This window comes from Athene noctua, chromosome 1 (genome assembly GCF_965140245.1).
Source record: "Athene noctua chromosome 1, bAthNoc1.hap1.1, whole genome shotgun sequence".
Lineage (NCBI taxonomy): Eukaryota > Metazoa > Chordata > Aves > Strigiformes > Strigidae > Athene > Athene noctua.
Genome location: NC_134037.1, coordinates 9320879 through 9342674, shown reverse-complemented (window position 1 = coordinate 9342674; position 21796 = coordinate 9320879). Strand labels below are relative to the sequence as shown.

Here is a 21796-nt window from a genome sequence, read left to right as displayed (position 1 = left end):
TAGTATCCTCAGCTGCTCCTCATAAGTTTTGCCCTCTAGTCCCTTCACCATCTTTGTAACCCTCCTTTGGACACATTCTGATATCCTTCTTCCATTGCGGAGCCCAAAACTGCACACAGTACTCAAGGTGAGGCTTCACAATACAAGTCAGATAATTATCAGGCACTACAAGTCTGATAACAAACCAATTAACTCTTAAGGCCCAAAATTTTAACATATATTTTTAGAATACTTTCTACAACTTACAGCTAAAAAGTCAGACTTTACCGCCTTTGGTTTTGCTGAAATGGCTCACGTAGACTGAGCTTTCTAAACTCCCAACTGCTGACCACATGGGGGAGAAGTAACAAACCCAGTTTCACGCACACAAAAGGTGTAAAACCCCTCTCCCTCATTCTGACATCCCTTAGAGCCTCAATGATACCGCATTTTAAAATCAATTTCAAATGAAATATTTTGTGGTAAAACCCGCCACATTAACTTGGTGAGGGTCTTTCCTATTTATGAAAGCTCTGCATCTACAGAGCACTTGTGTTCCTAGTTCGTCAGCTGGAGTAACTCCAGCCAACTGTTGTCAACATGTATATAGGCAACCACCTTTCACTAATGTGTAAAACAAGTGATCTCTGTCCTGGGCTGCATCAAGACAAGTGTGGCCAGCAGGTTGAGGGAGGTGATTCTGCCCCTGTACTCTGCTCTGTTGGGACCCCACCTGCAGTGCTGTATCCAGCTCTGGGGCCCCCAACATAAGAAGGACATGGACCTTCTCCAGCGAGTTCAGAGGAGGGCCATGAAAATCATCAGGAGGCTTGAACACCTCTCCTACAAAGAAGAGCTGAGAGAGTTGGGGTAGTTCAGCCCAGAGAATAGAAGGCTCCGGGGAGACCTTCTTGCAATACTTGAAGGAGGCTTTTAAGAAAGATGGAGTCTTTTCTCCAGAGACTGTAGTGACAGAACAAAAAGCAATGGTTTTAAACTAAGAGAGGATAGATTTAGGTTGAACACAAGGATAAAATTCTTTACAAACAGGGTGGTGAGACACCAAAATGGGTTGCCCAGAGAAGCTGTGGATGCCCATCACTGGAAGTGTTCAAGGCCAGGTTGGACAGGGCTCTGAGCAATTTGATCTAGTGAAAGATGCCCCTGCCCGTGGCAGGGGGGTTGGACTAGATGATATTTAAAGGTCCCTTCCAACCCAAAACATTCTGTGATAATAGAACACACAGGTCATGTCAAGCAGAATTAGAAACTGTAGTCAGATACCGAGTAGAGCACACCCAAGTTATCATCCATACCACTATCTGTCCTCTCAAAAGAAGGAGTCCAAGATTAGATGTTCCTAATACCACAGTTTGATAGTCTGTTCCAGTGCAGCACTCTCAAAAATAATGAACAGTTCAGCCCAAGTTATCAACACAGGTTTTTTTCAGCATGCCCAAAAATTCCCCAAGTTTCCCAAGCCTGGGCCGACCCAGCCTGTTAAGTCTGCACCAGGCACTGCCATGTAGATGCACCAACATTAGGTCCAAAACCAAGAGGGAACTGCCCAACAGATCTGTACTAAGAGTACATTACACCAACGTGATGCAATTAACTCACGATTTAGCTTTGTCATCTCACTATTAGGTCTATAGGCAGATCTTGTCATATTTTAAAATATTAGACCTGAGGGCACCAAAACCTTCCTATATTAACCCCCACAAATAATAATGAAAACTACGACCTTAGAGAAACAACCAAGAATCATGAAAAGAATTTTTACAGGATTTCAGACTGTAGCACTGAGAACCCATTCTATCCCTTTGCACAAACAAGTTTCATCCAGACACCAGGGTTACACCAAGCACTCGCTCTTCTCTGGTGACAGATGCAGAAGTTGTATCGAAAGGTAAAAAAAGGAAAAATAAAAATATCACTGCAATATAATTTCCCCTCATTCAATCTTTCAGGGAAGGAGAAAACAGCCCAGTAAACTCAAAGTCTACACACATTTTTCAAAGGTCTGTGGAAACGATCCTTCCCAAAAAATGGAGCTTGCCTCAACAAGTATTCTGTCTTCTATGTTTCCACAGCATGCCCCAAAGGCTTGGATATTATGCATATATCAAAGTTAAAAGCAGCTAATTTTCACAAATTCCAAATAAAGTTACTTTAGTTGCCATCTGTAAAAGCACCTTGCACCTTTAGGACACAGGTGTGCACCATTTATTTACTAAAGGAAATCTCAGCAAAATATTCTCACTTGAGGCCAAACTTACTTTTTTTAGAACAACTCTGATAACTTTTAAGCATTAATTGAGGTGAAAGCTATAAATTTCCAGAGAACCTTATTATACAATACTACAGAGAAACCCAATGCCATATAAAAATATTTACTGAAGAAAAAAAACTCAGGAAAAGACCAGTATCTCAAACATATATTTATGAAAAAATGGCCAGCACAACCAGAATATCACACAGAAAATTATTTGTTTCTGCAAAATGTTCTAGGAGAGGTGCTTGGTGAACTCAATTATCAGCCTTAAGAAACTGTGGCAGCCACAGTATGAAGTCCCTGTTGTAACAAAACAGGATCAAACATCCCCATGAACACTGTAGACAACATTAAGCTCTGCTGCCATTTAGAGTGAAAACAGGAAAACTTGGCTGTTACGTTTAAATGGCAGAACGGCAAGTTCTTGTAAACAAACCATCTGACTAGTCCCAATGTTTAAAGCATTAATTGTTTTCACAAACTGACCTACCAAACTGCAGCTTCTGCTCCCTCACTCAGTGTTCGTTATAGTTGATACAGGTTGAGAAATGAAATTAAGAGATTGAATGAAGCAATGAAGGGGGACCTTACAACTACGCCAGAAACATTAGAAAACATTAGAGCTGAGCAGAATGCAGGAGAAAGGGAAAAGAAAAAATTTCTTTTCCATCATAGGCATATTGCCATTTTATGAAGAACAGCCTTACCACAATCTTTGTTAGTATTTATACTCGAATCAGTTTTTTTCAAAGTATTTCTCAGAAAAACCACAGCCACATAGTTTTAGTAGGAATGAAGTCTGGTGCATCAGGCTCTCTCCCACTAGTTTTAACTGGAAGAAAGCAAATACCGTAAAAGCAGAATGTGGACACACTACTATTCTTTTGCTTTTCTCAAGGACAGAAAGAAGATAGATCGCAGATTTTGCTGTAAGAACCAATTAGAAAGGACAGAGATTGCAGTACTAGGTGACCAATTTACTCTTTGCAACACCTGTAGATGTGGACAACACAAAAGCTACTCATTAGTGTTTCCAAGCAGTGACAGTGTAATAGCCCATGTGGTTGTTCTGTGCTTTTTTGGGATTATCCCCTCGAAAATCAGAGAATAATAAGCATTAGTAAGGCATTATAAACCAGCACAATCTAGAATTTCTTTTTGTTCAAGACATAGAAAAGTTTACCAATTAAAAAAGTAAAAAAAAAACCCACACCATTTTGGCAGGCCAAAAATTTATTTCTTTATACAGTGAAGTTATACTAAGTGACATGGCCTTTTCAAAATGTACTGTGCCCAGCTTCACAAAGTCCACCCACTCTGATAACAAATGAATGACATCAGTAACATAACGAAGAAGTCGATCCTGCTCCCTGCTGTTAATGTGAATAAGAGTACTGCAAGCCTTAGCTAATATTTTGACGTTGCAGGAAAAATAAAGTTAAATATTTTACTTCTTAACCCTATGGTACTAAGTCCCTTCCTTGCTCACTGTTATAGAGCAACTTGCATCCAAACAGTGATTAAGAGAGAACACAAAAAATACTTTTTTTGATAAATATCCTTCTGCCCACCTTGCCTGCATAACAGGCTTTCTGAATATACGGACCATACAAAATGGATACCACACAAAATACAAGAATCTCTGTTTCTGTTTAAAAAACATAATTGTGTAGTCAGTACTGATGGTTTTACTCTTGCTTCTTACACAGCTGCTCAGCTGTGAAAGCACCCATTCAAAATATCAAGAACCAGTTCAACTCTCTCCTCTATCTCTGGAGATTGAAAACGACCTTTCCTTCCTCCTAGGAGAAGGCTTTCCCACATTTTATCGCACAGTCGTTTAAGGAAACCCAGGCACAGAGTTTGAAACTGTAATATTAACTCGGGACTTCAACCTCCCCACATGAAATTACCATTAAGCCAGAGAGCCGCAGGTCCTTCTCTGTCCTTGTCCCTCCGGCTTTGCTTCTTCTTTGCAAAGAAGAAGAAATTCTGAAGGAGGGAATGAGAATCCCACTTCAGGAAGCTCACTACTTAAATCCCTGGCCCTTCTCCCAGGAGACATGAACTTCCTCAGGAAAAAATGGGAATTGAACCCAGCTCTGTCACGCCCTGGATGAATACATTCACTAACCTGATCCCAGACACAGACAGACATCACCACCCCTCTTGCTTCGCTTAAAAAAGAACAAAAAAAAAGGAAAAGAACAAAAAAAGAGAAAGAAGCAGAGGCTGGATTACGTATAAATTGGTTTGGGTTTTTTTTTTTAAAGGCTCTGCGCTTCTACCTTCAAGAAGGAACTCCAGGCTGCATATCATAACCTTTCCAGAGAGCTGAGTGAGATACACTTTCTCCTGAACGGGTGGTAACTTAAAATACACTCCTGTCTTTTTTGCTTCCTACTTTCTAATTTGCATGACTCCCCACTCCATATGCTGTTTTTTCTAGATCCTGTTTTGAGACACATCAATTCTCACATCTAATTCATTTCCAAGCATTGTACAGGAGCCCTAAGATGCTGTTTGGTGGGGTCTACACACCTTGAATCCTGCAGTTCTCCACTCCCACACTGCAACTCCTAATTTATGCTAACGTGGATTTAGACGAGACAGAAATCTCTGATGAGTTTCTTTTTTTGCTTTTCTTACCTTAACCATGACTGGAAATATTTATGGAATATTATTTAAGAGCTTATCCATTTGAAATCTTGACATTTTAGAGGAAATTTTTGAGCCCCCTTCTGTCCTTCCATCAGAAGCATAAGCCTCCTAACAGAGAAAAAAAAAACCTAGCAGAATTCTTACATTATCTTCTCCTTATGATACAAGAACTGCTGCTGTTGCTCAGCTTTCAGTCCCAGGTAAAAGTGCAAAGCATACAGAACATCTAATGGATTGCTATAGCTAAGCATAAACCAAAAGATATAGAATACACAGGCAGTCTTCTATGCTCAGCACAGAACAATCTTTTACTATTTGTAAAATTAATGAAAGTAATAACATTCAGCGAGACTTGGATTTACAATTTAGTTATCTGCTTTCAAACTGGGCAGGTGCACAGAACTGTCATGACCTTAACTTCTCAAAACTGAATGAAATGACAAACAGAGAGGATGCAGACCATAAGAGACCTTTAAAGCCAATAAATCTAGTTTATCACTGATGAAAAAACCCAGGGAAATCTCATGGAAGAAAAAGCAAAGATTAGCGTAAGGTAGTCAAAATAAGAAAAATTAATTAGGTAGCATTACTCTGGACGGGCAACAGATGTGTAAAAATGCATTGTCCAAAGTGAGAAGAGTGTGGGTGTAACGGAGGTCCAAGAGATCCAGCCCAGTACAAGAGCCCTGGGGGGCACACTGGTCCCGAGATGGACCCAGGACCTGGGCAGTGTGGCCACAGCACCTCTTACCTGCCCCAGCTGAAGCCTCCTGCTTCTGACCTGCTCTCAGCCACAAGTCTCATCCATGCTGTATCACCAAATACAGTCCTTCAAAGCATCCAGTTGAAATTTGGTCTCTTAACATCATTACTGTATACTGTAGAGCTCAGCGTTAAAGGTTTTGACCATTACAAATGAATTAAGTAACTTGGAGAATCAAGTATCACCTGGGTTAGACACACATCTCAACATCATGTAAAGACCCTACGAGCAAATGTATATCTCAGTCAGAAAGACACTTGTTCTACACCTTAAGAAACTCCTAATATTATGACTACGCTAAGAGCGTAGTGAAAAAAGCAAGAGTTTTAGATTTTGATTCGGAAAATTCTTGACCTTTGAAAGTTAAGACTAAAAGTATTATTTAAATCAGCTCTGATTTTTGATACATTTATTAGCATAGCCATAATAGGTCATTTTTTTTTGCATTCCATTTGTAGTATTTTTAGAAACAAAGAAGAGTAACTCCCATTTCCTGTTCTTCCCTTATTTCATGTGTATGCTGTTGAATTACTAACTGCCAATATCGCTCATGACTGATGCCACAGCATTTCACAAGCTCCACTTGCATCAGCCTTGAAAATTTTCACTAGAAGAGCCAGCTCAGAATTATTATCTGCTACTGAAGCAATAACAGCCCGCACCAAAATGTCTCAAGTCAAACTGGCTGCTCTCAGAATCACTGTTCCAAAGAAGCTGTGACTTATCTGGATCAACAATGTTTTTTCAACTAGCTGTAACTGCAAAAATGTTCAAAAATAGTTCTCAGGTTAATTGTCCTCTATTAGGCAATTCCAATGCATTGTGCTGCTACTGTCATCAAGTTACATCATTTGAATTTCATTTGGTGTTCTGAAAATAAGAGTTACACAACACTGTGCTCACCTATATATTAATGTTCAATCTATTAATTCTAGGATCCAAGTAACCAACCTGGCCAGGTGTGTTCCTGTACTGACAAAGTCTTAAATATTCTGAATTTGAAGAAAAATTAAATTTCATCAGCTCCACTTGTACTTTATGATTTTTATGTGACCTAACCCTCACCTTCTGAACATTTAGAATTTGATGTAAGGAGGAAGTTCTTCCCTGTGAGGGTGGTGAGACACTGGCACAGGCTGCCCAGAGAAGCTGTGGCTGCCCCCTCCCTGGAAGGGTCCAAGGCCAGGTTGGACGGGGCTTTGAGCAACCTGGGCTAGTGGAAGGTGTCCCTGCCCATGGCAGGGGGGTTGGAATGAGATGCTCTTTAATGTCCCTTCCAACCCAAACCATTCTATGATTTGATGCTAATGGCACAACTGTATCAGAAAAACAAGTTATTACAGTCTCTGTATAATCTTGCAGTGAGCAATAAAACAAAGTATGCGTGGTTGTAAGAAGAATCCAAGACTCCTCATGAAACAAAAACACCTATCTGGTTTTCTAGAGAAAGACTTACGCTTAAATAAATCTGAGAATAATAAAAAAACCCCAATCCTGATAGACAAAATCCCTAAAAGAGTAATATGCTCATAACTCAAGTAACCAGCATGCTTAAATTCTTAGCTTAGCTTTCTATGGGTATAAGACACAAGTAGTTAGTATGTACTTTGATGAATCCCATCATCCAACATGATCCAAATTTAACAGAAAGGTGTACTTCGCAAAGATCTACAAGATTCATGAAAATAGGCAACCAGAGAAGACACTACCAAATGTAGTGCCCTCCTTCAATGAGAAAGGCTGCTGGACATTTGGGTACCAGTATTAGACACCAGAAAATCCATATGGCTAAAAGCTGCTCTAAATATACTAACCACAAGAAAAATTTCAGCACACGCTTACATCTGACTAGACTCAGACTGCCAACACCACAGAAAACAAGGCTTCACCAGCTCACAGCTGGCTTAAAATTTCAGTTTACATTGGTCTGTCTCTGGAGGGAACTTGAACTTTTATCTAGAGATAAGCTTCTAAGTTCTATACTTATCAGGATTCAAAAATCAGATTTCCAGAGGTAATTCAGGCATCTGCAATATGTGCAGCTAAGCATTTGAAAATTTCAGGATCACTTAACCCAGCTGCTTAGCACTTCCAAAAAATCCAGCCAGGCACTTTAACAAGGGTTCTTCCCACTAAAATAGTCTGCTGCATCATCTGTCATCACCCAGGGTACACAAGGAAAATGAAGTTATAAAAGATGAAGTTAAAGGGTGCCAATGTGTTTTTAAAGCTAAAAAGAATACAGTAACTACCCTATTTCACTGCATACCAAGGATCAACCTCTGAAGCTCAAAGTACATTTAGTGTTTTACGTACAAGTGATAGCACTTGAAGTAGGTTAGTCATAAAAAAAGAGAATTCTCTAATTAGCTCTACATTATCTTTGTTATCTTTATAATCACCAACCATCACCTAAGATGAAAAAGGTAAAGAAAGGTCACTGGCTTTCCCACATCATTCAGTCACATGAAATAAGCCCTCCAATCTAAAAGCAACATCACAAATTCACAAGGTCAACAACCTACTGCTCTCAGTCTTCTCAAAAGGACTATGTTTACATCAAGCTTCCCCCAAGAATTTAAAAACATGTAAGGATCCATCATCTAATATACCCTGTCAAGAGATGTGACATTACACTGAACTGAAAGCAGCTTTCAGAACTCAAAATAAAGTAACTTGAAAACAAGGAAGTATAGCAGTTGCATATATATATATATATATATTTATATATATGGAACATATGACAGCACTGGTGCTGCCAGAAACACTGGCTGATGTCACTGCAAGATCAAGCTCTATGATTTTTGGAAGGTCTTGGTGATCGGTCAAGGATCCTGATAACTGGAAAAAGGCAGACATCACACCCATCTTCAAAAGGGCAAGAGGGACAGTTCAACAATACAAAAGGCTGCTAAATCTGACTTCAGTCCCTGGAAGGATTATGGAGCAGATATTCCTGGGAGCCACCTACAGGTGCCTGAAGAACATAAAGGTGATGGGAAGCTGCCAGCACGCATCTCTTCAGGACGAACCACGCCTGGCACATAGCTTTCCGTGTTGAGATGACTGGCTCTGTGAATGAAGGTAGAGCAGCTTGTTTTGACTTTACAAAGGCTTTCAACAACGTCTCCCACAGTATCCTTAGAGCCAAACTGGTGAAATATTGTTTGAATAGGTTGACTATAAACTGAGTGGAAAACTAGCTTGACCACTAGACTCAAAGGGCTGTGACCAGAAGTCCAAAATCCATCTGGTTGGAACCAATAATGTTCCCCAGGGGTTGATACCATGGCCTGTACTGTTTAATGTCTTCACGGACAATCTGGGCAACAGGATGGGATATACTCTGAGCAAGTGTGGAGAGGGCTGCCCAGTAAGTCTGTGGAAGCTCTATCGGACGTAGTCCTAACACAACCAGACATGGCTCCGAGCAACCTGATCAAAGCTGGCCATGCTTTTAGTGAGTGTTGGACCAGATGATCTCCAGAAGTTCCTTCAAAATGGTATTATTCTATGACTACATTTTAGGTAAATAAAAGCTAATGGAAGCAGTTAAAAGCTATTTTTAAAACTAAGATACTGGAGATATTTCCTTTCAAGAAATGAACATTAAAACTAAAGATGCCCAACTTTTAAACCAGTTTTAAAAAGGTAAAGAGAACAGCTCTGGACTTTAAAAGAATCTCATTAAGTGCTGATTTCACAAATTATACATGCTGATCAAACTAAATCTTTTGAGTTAAGAGCAGAGACTTTACTTGTAAACTGTTAATTAGTGGGTTATCTCTCAGACCAGAGACCTCTATCTCAATTTTTAACAAGACTAGTGATCTGGATTACACTGCTCTTTAGGAACTAATCACAAGGTCTTTTCCTGACAGACACCTGTTTTCAAGGGGTGTGAACCTTTGCGATAATGCCCCAAGCAAAGTGCGTACATCACCTTTCACTTTTCAGATGCTGTCCCGTTTCCCCCACCAGCTCCACATGAGTAGCTCAATGAAGAATTACTATCACCTACAGAACTTAGCTTCATTTTTAATAGCTGCTACTCTGCTATTAAAGCATGGAATTAATTCACTTTTCAATATTAAAGACTACAACAGAAATACTTGTAAAAAAACCTACTGTAAAAACTGCCGTGGTCCCAATCACTGTAATACCTGAATCTCAATAAGTAAAGTCTTCTCAAAAACATAGTTCAAAATCATCCATGGGTCACTATCTCACTCCGTCCACAAGAAGAATGTTGAAAAAAGTAAGTAGCCATAAAGCTCTGATAGCAGAGCACCACCTATGGTAGATAACCCCATATGGTGATTAGCACGAACAAGCCATAGGTACCAAATTTTTGTTATTGTTAGTGCCACAGGAACATACTTTCTGCTTATATTATTACAGTGGTAGCCAACAACTCAGTCAGGGACAGATCCCATACCCTAGATCTTGTCTAGACAGAGGAGAAAAAAAATACATGCAATTCCCTCAGGATAGTAATTAAAAGGAGAAGCATATTCACTTGATCTAATTTAGGTATCTGAGTTAGGAGGCTAATCCGACCAAAATGTCTGCATAACAGAGAGCACGAAGCAGCCTGAAGCCATTTTTGCAGGGATGCATCCGATTCTCTTAACATCATACAGAGCCTAGTGTCTGAACTAAGGTTTCTCTAAGTATCCAGGGGTACAGTGGTGTGAATGCCCCTCCCAGCTTAGCCAGACTACAAAAATACAGACAAACCAAACAGGAAAGGTAGAGTAGAAACAAGGAAATAAAAATTAACAAAGTTTAGTAGTAGAATGAAGCCCAGCTAGCTATTTATCCAATTAGTTCGTAATGCTCATTATTTCTAAACATCACCATCGCTTCAGTGGATACAGATGTTGCAGCTATAGTCAGAGAATCACAGAATGGTCTGGGCTGGAAGGGACATTAAGTATCATCCAGTCCAACCCCCCTGCCATGGGCAGGGACACCTTCCCCTAGCCCAGGTTGCCCAAAGCCCCGTCCAACCTGGCCTGGAACCCTTCCAGGGAGGGGGCAGCCACAGCTTCTCTGGGCAGCCTGTGCCAGTGCCTCACCACCCTCACAGGGAAGAACTTCTTCCTTACATCTGCTCTAGATCTACCCTCTTTCAGTTTAAAACTCTTACCCCTTGTCCCATCAGTGCATGCCCTTGTAAAAAGCGTTTAAATTTCAACCAAATTTCAGATGAACAATTTAAAAATCTTGAATGCAAGCTCCATTTTCTATGCCACTGATGTTACCCACACCGCGGCAAAGCTGTACTGCTTCACGTGCTTTCTGTGTTTTCCTGTGTACATACAAGCATGGGAGCTGCTGCCACCACAGGCAAGCATGAACAAAAACAAGTTTAAAAAACATGTTCCCAAAAGAGATGTGTACAATAGGGCAGCCTGAACACAAGGATAAGCAGCTTGTAACTTCTCATTCCAGTGCTGTAGATGGGGAATTTCCAGCTGATGCTCAAGAGAACTGCTATGAGCACAGGTTAAAGATCATAGGTACTACGGAAAGCACCATCTATTTTTCAAGTTCTGCTTTGTGACAGATGTCAAAATGCAACTGCTGTGAAAACCAGTTAATATATTCAAAATAGTATCTTAATGTTTAGGGAACCGAATCAGGTATCTTGGCCTCATTTTATTTTCTGAATTACTACATGCCGCAGTGCAAAGCTGAGACAGAGGAAAGCCAGTCTTATTTACAGACAAAACAGTTTACAAACTTTAACTGCAGAAACCAGTTCAATTTCTCCAAACTCTAGGTTTTCACAGAACAAGAAACAAAATCACCACCGCCACAGCAAACCGGGGTCTCTTCACACGTCCGAGTTACCTCACCTGGGCGGGCAGGGAGCTGTCTAGGCACCGACACCGGTATTTCTTCCCTTGCAGAGCCGTAATACAGCAAAGCCGGGCGGCAGGGCTGGCAGCCGGAGCCACCGCCGCTCCCGGCAGTCCTGCCCGGATCGCCGCCTCCCCCCTGCCCCGCAGACCGGCAGCGGAGCTCACCAGGCAAACTTGAGGGCCCGGCGATGGAGCCGGCTCCCGGGAAGAGCAGTTCGCATAGAAACGACGGGGACGGCGGCGGGGCCGGGGCCGCCGCTGCCCAACCCGGCTGCCTGACAGCGCCCGGCCCCGCCGCCGGCGGGGGGGCACGCACGGCCTCGCCGGGGAATCGGCAAGTCAGCTGCTCTCCGGCAGAGAGAAACGTCCGCAAATCGCTATTTTTAAGAGAAAAAAAACTAACCCCAAACTCCACCACGCTCAAAGCGGCGAAAAAAAACCCCGAAATAAAACTGCTCGGTGTAACAGAGTTTCGCCTGTTCCTGCCCAGGACCGCCCCCCGCCCGGGCGGCTGCGGTGCTGTCAGGACGGCAGAACAGGCGCCTCCCCGCACGGCGCCGCCGAGGCCGCCCCAGGCCCGCAGCGAGGGCCGGGCTGACAGCTCCGCGCCGCCGGAGCTCGCCCCCCACTCCCCGTCCCCCCGCTCACCCGCCCCGGACCGGACCTCCCTTCCGCCGGCCGCCCCCTGGGGACGAGGCGGCCCCGCGGGTCGGGTCGGGCCGTGGTCCCGCTCTCCGGGCGCGGAGGAGCCGCAGGCCGCCCGGGCGCTGGTACCTGTTGCGCTGCCCGTGAGCGCCTGCTCCGCGCGGGCTGCTGCTGCTGCCGCCGCCTCCTCCTCCTCCTCCTCCTCCTCCTCCTCCTCCTCCTCCTCCAGCGGCGGCGGCGGCGTCAGCCCCACAACATGGCGGCGGAGGCGGGGGCCGCCCGGGAAGGAAGAGGGGGAGGGAGCCGGGCCCCGCGGGCGCGGGCCGAGGGCGCCGCTGGGTGCCGGCTCCGTGCCCGGCAGCCGGGGCTGGGGGCGTGGGGCTGGCGGCGGCCCCTTGGCGGAGCTCCACCGCGTCCCGGGAGGCGGACGGGCAGCCCCGGGCGAGGCGAGCACCGGTACGCGGGGTGAAAGGCCGGAGCCTAAATGAAGGAAGGGTCTTGTGCCTTGCCCTGGGGTGCCGCCTCCCGGGTCTGGCCCGGGCTAACGGAGCGCTGCCGGGATCCGCGGGTTGGGGGGCAGCGCTGTGCCCACGGCCCGGCCTGACCTGGGCGGCGAGCGCCGGCCCGGGGCCTCAGCTCTGCAGGGTGGCTCCTGCAGGGCTCAGCTGCTGTTTAAAGATCTGAAAATTTACCACATCCTTGCTGAATTTTTTCTCACTGTTGCTTCTAACTGCTGCCTCCCCATCTGCTCCATAAAGTACTTTCTCTTTAGTTTCTAGCTGTATATATTTAGGAAAAGAAGGTAATAAACAAGAATAATCTCAGTCTTAACTGCTGGTTTCTTGTGGAAGCTGAAAAGCTAACGCCTCTGGTTTGATCATTCTGCACAGGCCGGACTCTCAGATTAATTTATTTTTTCCACACTCTGCACCCCTGGGAGAGGGATGACGGCGCCCGTGGCAGTGCCTGGTGGTGCTCCCCGGGAGAAGCCTGTCCCTCGGGGCCACCTGCACTGGGGAGGAGGAGGATGGCACAAGGAGCTAAATTTGGCTCACACCAGGCACTGCTCAGCATACTGAAATAGGTAGGGTTTCAGGGATTTATTTTTTCGAAAATTAAAGAATCCTATAGAAAGGAAGTACATTAAAAATGCCATCATTTTTAAACATTAATCATTTTCCGTCTTCATTGAGTGGATCTTGCTATGTACAGAAGATTACAATGCCTTTCTGCTATGGTTTTGCTGTGTAGATAATTACATACCACCTTCATACAGAGCAGATTTTTCCACTGACTCATTCTTCTGGGATCTCAATGAGCCTTTCCAGTTTGTTACACCTTTTATCTTTCATTGTGATTCCCCTATAGTCTTGTTACTGTGCCCTGTAATGGTCATACTCACATAATAGCACATACACTCCTCAATGTTTTTGCTTAGACACCTAATGTTTGCATTTGCTGTTACAGCTGCCCCGCTGCATTGGCAGCTCACATCCATGTATTTATCCCTCATGATCTCCTCAGCTCCCATCTGATTTAATGCTTTTGAAGATACAGTATTCTCCTTCCTTATTCCCAGCCCCAAAGCATGCTTCGTATTTTTGTTCCTGTGCACAGCCAGGGGCCTCATCTTTGATGCGTAGATATTTGCCATGTAGGGGGTTAAAACACATGTTGCTGAAGGGGTCCTTGCTGACTTGATGATTTAAATCACTCAGTGGTCTCCAGCACAGGTGGCCTTTGGCTTTCGATTGTTTTGAAGTGACCTGCAGATTTCATGAGCAGTGCTTCATTTAATGATTGACTGAGATAACAGAGCAGCCCTGGGTCAAGAGCAGACTTATGTGGAGCTCATTTAAAAAGTCTCTTATCTGACAATTTTTCATCTGAATTACTTTCTTATGGCTCTTAAAATGCAGCTGTTAATCCATTTAGTATACATTATAGTGATACAGAATACTCCTAAATGTGACTTTGTTGTGTCGACAACACCTACAGCCTGCTCTGGATCCAAGGCAAGTGCTTACATCGGACATAACAGTCTACAGGTTCATAAAGGCTACTTTATGAGAGAGAATTAAGATAACAATAAACCAGATAAACATGTTTCTTCTCATAGAAAGAAAAAGATTAGGTTACTGATTAAAGTGGTTAAGTATTGGGAAGGGCAGTGGAAAAATCTATCAACAAAAGTGTCTAAAAACAGGTTAGACAGATAACCTATGAGGAGTCCAGTAAATACAGTTGATCCTGGCTTGAACACCGAATTAGGTGTCTTCTCAAGGAACCTCACAGCTTTATTCTGTAATAAATGTCACTGCCAGGTTCCGCCAAGTGAGCAGACTTGTGCTGTGTGATATTCATCCCACTGGACAAAAGGCTGTGTAGAAAGTCAGGGGGGAGATTTGGGAAGCTGCGCAGGGGGCCGGGTGTGTGGTAGGGTGTGTGTTTGGTGCACACGATCAAAGGGAAGATGAATCATATGGGGGGTGATTTTTAAGGTATACTTCGTTGATTTTAATTTTATATACAGTTCTGCAACTACTTAAGCCTATGACTAGGCTAGAATATGACCTTCAGTGACTCTCATTACCAGCTTTGCTGCCTCCGATGCCTCTGTTGCGAACTCCAGCAGAAATAAGGGATACCTAGAAGCTGTAACATCTTAGCTTTGAATACCACCTTAGAACACCATGTGAAATTTTGTAGCCTAATAATGTTGACAACTATTAATTACATAGTTTGATATTTTGTGTTCTTACTGTTAAAAATTCTTCTCTCCCCACACTAGATAATTCATATGCTAAATAAAGGCAATAGTGGCTATATATATGCCTTCTTAACTACTGGAAATGAGACTCCTTATATGATATTGAAAAAAATCCCAAATTTCTTCTCTACTGTCTGAAAACATACTGCCATCTGAAGATAAGTTATTAAACTTATTTTTAAAAAAATGTCAGCCAAAGATAGTGCTTAACCACTGACTTTGAGGGGACAAAGTGCACAAAGCAGGAAGTGTATAAAGAACGCTGGGATACTTGATTCTGTAAATATGACAGATGGGGAAGGACCCCTCTATGTTATTAATATTATGTGAGATCCCTATAGAAAAGCAGCAATTCACCTCATTTGCAGGAACTATAGATGTTGCCTAACACATTCTTTGATACAAAACTGAAGCCAGGAAAACCTACAATACTGTAAACTGTGTTGCCTGGGAAGGGAGAAGTCAAAGAAAATGAAAAATTCAGCTGACTTCGTAGAGAGAAAACCTTCTGTAAAAAATCAGCATATCAAAGCTTTGTGTGTTTTATTCTAGACAAATTGAATGCTGTTTCATCGGCATTACCACAAACAACCAGAGCTAATCAGACGTATTAGAACAATAAATATCTGTAAGAATTAAGCAACAGGAAGAGGAGCAGGACTCACAGGTTGCTTTGAAGACACATTTGAATGCAGCAGCCCCTCAGTCACTCTTCCTTGGAAGTGGAGTGTATGGACATCCAAAGTTTAGTATGAGCTATAAAAAATGCATACTCAAAGTGAAGCTGAACTCTTACCCCACCTGGGAAGACTCTTACAGGGATGGTTTTTTTTAGTGATGTCTGAGGCACAAACTACATCTACTTTGCCTAAATTTTTTGCTTTGTTCTGTTTTAATCAGTAACTGCATTACCATTTCTTTAAAATGAAGAATTTTGTCCTCTGGTTTGCTAGAATGAAAATTGTTTCCATTCAGAGTTTGACTCCTGTTTAAAGTAGGTTCAAAAAAACCCACTACTTTTATGAAGGTGGAGTTTCTAAAGGCACTGTTGCAGATGCTGCCTTTGGCCATCTCAGGGTTTGGGGAGGGTGCTTTTTGCAAGCTTCAACATGCAGCTTTGGGGGCTGATGTCAAGTATCAGGTGAAATAAAAGTCCCATCTGGTGCTGGGTAGTACTCTTGTAGCAACGAGTAGACAGTTGCAAAAGAACTTAAAACAGTGGGAATTAATTAGTTTGTCTCAGAAAGCCATTAAGGGGAATTACTTAATAATAACTGATGAGTAATAGAAAAGACAGCTGAAAGGAGAAGAAACCAATGAATGGTATGATAACACAGGGACTTGTTCCAGACATAGGGGCAGGGTTGCAGCACAGCAGCTACCCAGAGGAGACCAATTAAGACGAAATGTGTGGGAGAAGCAGAATTTACTATAAGCAATGTCTCATCCTCTAGTATTACTATGTTATCATTTACTATCCTGCACATCCTTGTCATATCTGAGCCAAAACCAACATACAACAGCAAAAGCTAACAAGATATAATGAGGATGGAGAAACTAGAAATATTAAAAGCAACACAAGTTTTACATTAAGGCTTTACTTTTCAATCATTATCTGTACTCTGTCCTCAGTTTCCTGTTACAAACAATTTTGCTATCTTTAGAGTAGCAAGGGAAGATCTCCACTGATAGCAAAAGACATCACGAGTAAAGTTGCTTAGCCTGAACTGAGCAGCAGTAGATAATATGACTTTTCCCCTGCTCTCAGTTTATTCCATAATACTGATTATTTTCTCTGCTGTAGTGCAGAAAAACACACCAGAAGTGAATGCATTATTCTCCCTGTCCAAGCCCTCTGACCAGGCACTGTCTAAGTTTGTTGACAGACATGTTTCTGCAAGTGTATGTTTAACACATGTAAAGTTAAGCCAGAACATAAATGAACACCAAAAATCAGTTACTGCCAAGAGGAAGCCATGCTTTGTGTACAGTTACTGATCAGGGATCAAGGAAACTAAAGTAAACCAACAACTATTTCTGAATTTCAAAAAGTAGTAATTGCAGCACAGTGATCTGCACATGTTCCTCATGCGGTGTCCTGTTTAATTTTGTTTGCTAATGAGAGGCATTTCCTCATCGGCAGAGTTCAGCTTGTTGTCACAGCTATAAAGAACTACTTAGAAACAGCCACACCTACCCGATGAGTGACAGCTTTGACCCCTTTATTAGATTCAGCTCTATTATTCATGCTAAATTTCCTTTTGTGCCTCTTCTTTTTCCCTTCGGCTAATACAGAAGCAATGAGCCCTCACTTAATGCTGCTGCCAGGTTTAATTTTTTACATCAGTACTCAACTGTTTTATTCCTTTTGAGCAAATGCTAGATACTGTCTTTAGCCTAGGTCTTTATTTAAACCTGGAGGCACAAAAACCAATGGGATAAACAAAAGGACAAGGTAATATTTACTTTCCACACCTAACACAACAGGGGTGGTGCATTTCAGATGTTGATTCTGAGTAATAATTTATCAGAAAGGTGGAAGGCACAAAGCACGTGCTCCATCAAAAATAGTACTTCTAGAGATGCTGGTTTGGTTTCTGAACCAGAAACCTACAGAGTTTTTAAAACAGTAAATGGTACACACTACTTTATTCGTTTGAAGGATTTTCTATTACTTAATAGCTGTATAAAATAAAATATTCATGTCCCAACTTTGTTCCCTGCCAAGCACAGATATTATTTTGTAGGGGACAGAGAGCTGGACTGTATTTGTTCAAAGACTGGCAAAGGCTTCTTTGCCTACTGCACTGAAAGATGCATTGAGATTTATAGAACATCTGTGTAACCATAGAGAAAGTAGATTTCCAGACAGGCCAGAATGTGTTGTGAAGGAAGGCAGAGCTGACTCATGCAGACTGAATTATGGCAAATAAAATTTTGCCAACTGCTGAGCTGACACAAGAGTTTTACTTGCAAAAACTAGCTGCAGCACAGGCGGTCAGAAACATTCAATTACACATGAATTTCACAAGTTTCAAGTGCTGACAATAACACAGTAGTGGGGTTAAGCAAGGTTATTTGTTGCAATTTGCAATCCTTATGATATAATTAGTAAATAATACCTTGGTAAGCCAGAGTTGCAAGTTCATTTCAGACATGTTTGTTTCTCCGCACTCTTGGTAAAGAGTCTAGGCTGGCATTCCTACTGCATTTGCTATAAATGATTTTTCCCAAAGCTTTTCAGTTTTAGGTCATGAGGTACATATTGTTAGGTCATGTGGTTAAAGCTCACATGCATGCCCACAGAGAGACAATGGCAGGAAAGACCAAATAATACCCAGCCCAGCTACCCATCACAGGGGCCATGAGCCCATCAAAGATCCACCTCCACAAGCCCGGAGGAGCACAGGGGCACAGTGGCAGGTGACAACCCAAGTTACAGACTCCTGAGGAGCGAGCGCCTTGTCTGGACCTTGCCCAGGGCTGACCCAGCAGAGCCATCAGCCCCACTGTCCAGGTGTGAAACTCATCACAGTGATTGTTGGGAGCAGCCCTCCAGGACTATGGGGGTTACTGTCTTGGGGGTGTGCTGCACATTATGGGATGAGGGGAAAAGCATTTTAGCATTGCACAGGATTTATTATGGAATGTTTAGGGGAGGAATCAAAGATGGGAAAAGGGAGGGATGTAGGTGATTTGGGGAGGAACAAGTGTGGGAAATAGGGGTGGGCCTTGGGGGATCATCAGTTCAGGTGCCAGCAACTGGGGAGACTGAGATCCACATACCAGTACTACCATGGTGTACCTCTTACATGAATTTTGTAAGGTTCTCTGAACTACATGTTGCTTTTAAGCCTTGAATGATATAAGAGTCAACTTTGAAATAAATCTTCTCAAATCTTTCAGAATGTCTTCTGAGTTGCTGTGAAAAGGAAAGTTTTTCAGATTCATAGATTTCTGGAAAGAGGCAGTCATGCTGTAGAGGAAATAAGTACTATGATAAAGACAGGCAAACCAGTGTAAGACAGTAAAGTAAGTGTATGATTAATAGCTTAATAAAATCAGGGATTCAGTGTCAGGGCAAACAGATCGCTCTGGTTTCAAGGTGGCTTCTGGAAGTCTACACAAAAGCTCTGTGTTGATGAAACACCCAAGTATCCCCTGACTGTGACTCTTGCTCACCAGATGTAACGCTGACAGTTTGAGGTGCTACTGCCCCCCTCTGACTGACATTCTGCTGGACTGTTCCGTGACAGGCAACAGAAGCAAAGACAAATTCTTCTCCCAGCTTCTGCAAATAAACACATTGTGCAGTACCTCTAATTAAAGTTGTTGCATTCAGAGGGTTGGACCTAGTTTTGGCGTCTTTTGGTCATAACTGTGTTGGCGTTTACAATTTAGGGTTTTTCTGCACATGAATATTGTTTTTGAAGTGTTTTAAGTCTTTCTGAGCAAGTCACTTTGTAACTTACATTGATGTTAAAATTTAACAGAGTTCAAGCCACAGCTGAAATCAATGGAGTATGAAAAGAGACCATACTATCAGCCATTAATGCTTCACTTCAATTTTTGTGCAAGGTTTGTCTTGCTTGCATGCTGCTTCTTGCTTTGGTAAGGGAAATCTTTAACAATTTGCTGATTTACTTCATTGATCTCCTCAGAGCCTTTCTTAAAATTAATTTGCCTGAAGAATGTTATAATGGTTAGGCTGCAGAGTCACTGAAAGAGTATCAGTGGTCTAATGGTTCTAATATTTCTGACCAGAAATCCTCACCTGTCTGTCTGTTACCTTTAACCTTCAACTCAATATTTTAAGGCAAAATGATCTTTTTATCCTATGTCAGCAGTGTCAGGAAAAGGGCTTTTACTGCCTGATAAAATAAAGCCATTGGCACTTGGCACTGGCAGTCCTTCCAAAGAGATGGTGCATTGCTGTGGTTGAATTTGCTTCTCCTCTTCTGCACTGGGATGATCTTGATTGGATGCCACTGCCTAGATTACTATCTTGGCACTTAGCAAGCATATTAACTGGAGTGACAACTGCAAACATGGCAGTTTAAACTTGCTAGAAATAGCAAGCATACAATAACTGTGTCCTGTGTTTCTGCCATGCTGAAGTCCTGGACCATTTTGTCTTACAAGGAGCCAGCTCTGTCCTGCCAAAATAGCACTCACTAGATTGAGAGGATTTAAAATCAGATGAAAGAGAATAAACTCTTTAATACAGAGTCAAAGCAAATGAAAGGAACTTTGTCACCATTATGTCAGAATATCAATAGGTTCCTGGTAAAACTCGCAAGATCTCTGTATAGCATCATCAAGTCTTCAGCAGTCCTGGAGTAGTAAACAAGAAAAAAATAACTTCATGGGCACTATTCCAGGTCAATCAATGTCAGCAAACCATGCGTTGTCCAGGTTACAATGGAGAAACTCGATATCCCTGTGCATCCACAGACTATCCTTGACTTTATCCTTCAGTCAGGGAAACTAAAGGGGAAAGCACATATCAATTCCACAGTGATAAGGCAGCTTTGAATCAGAGCTTGCAGTAAGTCAATTTAAGATGCAAACCCATAGAAAAGTTTTGTTCTATAGTGCTTGCAGAAGTACTTTATTTTTTCACCAGAACCCCAGCCTTTTTCAGTGCAGATGAACGGTGCTTACTGAATTGTTACTTTGAAGTTTTTATAATCCTCATTATTCATTGTATAGTCTTGGTCTTTATTTAGTACATACCATTAAGAACCAGTGCTGAGTAGAAATATATTTTACATTATTTTTCTCTTGGGTTTTTATGTTGTTTATACTGTAATGGGTGCTTCACAAGTGAGGTTTTTTCTTCGCAAGATTCTCAAGGCAAGTTAATATTAGTATCTTACAGATGAAGGACAGAAAGGTGGAGCAATTTAAGTGAGAACATTTCAAACATCCGCTATATTTAGATATTTCTCTTGAGACACAAAGGCCTTACTTGAAGGACTTGCTCTGTGTAGCTGCCAGGGTTTCATTTGAAGCTGCATGTGCTTTCTTTCCACACAGCCCATCACACACAGCTCAAGTCAGCACCACAGAAATGAAGGGCTGGTACAAGCTACAGCACAACGCTTTACCATGCAAAGTGACTGAAGTCATCGCTTGCCACAATCCCACCTTCCTTCTGTTCCCAGCCATATGTTCCCCTCCCCTCACACCAGTGCTGGCACCTCCCTGATTCCTTCAGTGAGCTAAACCTAGAGAAAGGAAGAAAAATGTGCAGTTAGTTTTTGACAACAAGCTACAGAATAAGCTTCATATTTATAATAGTATTTTATTATTAAGTATATTTATAATTCTTAATAATGCTGAATTAGTGTTTTTATTTATTAATAATTATGCATTAGTAACGATACAATTATTGTTTTGCATAAAGTATTATAAAATTAGTTTAGGACTAGACATTAATTACATAGTTATTAGTAATTGAAATGATTTGTAAGTAGTTTATAAATTATTATAAATTTTCTATATAATACCAAACCGGGTAAGTTTTTGATGACCCAGCAACAAGCAGGGGGAGTACCCACCACAGCAGCCCCTGCCATAAACAGGCTCACAGCCCTTCAATCAAATTCCACTTTTACGCATCGATGATCAGTTAATTACCGGCGAGGTCCCTCCCCCGGCACAAGCCCCCGGCACAAGCCCCCGGCACAAGCCCCCGGCCACTCAGCGGTTAAACTCGGGACACGCCCCCTCGCCCTCATTGGGCAGCATTTCCCCTTGCCCCCCAGGGGCGGGGTTTGTGCGGGGCGGAGGCGGAGCTTTGGGGTTGTGGCGCATGCGCGCTGGGGAGG

At 42.4% G+C, this 21796-nt stretch overlaps 1 protein-coding gene across 1 annotated transcript in view; it reads right to left on the bottom strand.

The window, feature by feature from the left end:
• The window catches only part of ITSN2 (intersectin 2), an 87241-nt gene extending 74869 nt beyond the window's left edge, over positions 1–12372 (bottom strand). Inside the window, exon 1 of the mRNA XM_074895539.1 lies at positions 12323–12372. The gene's annotated coding sequence lies outside the window, so the exon portion shown is untranslated. The remainder of the gene's footprint in view (positions 1–12322) is intronic.
• Between the last annotated feature and the right edge of the window lie 9424 nt (positions 12373–21796).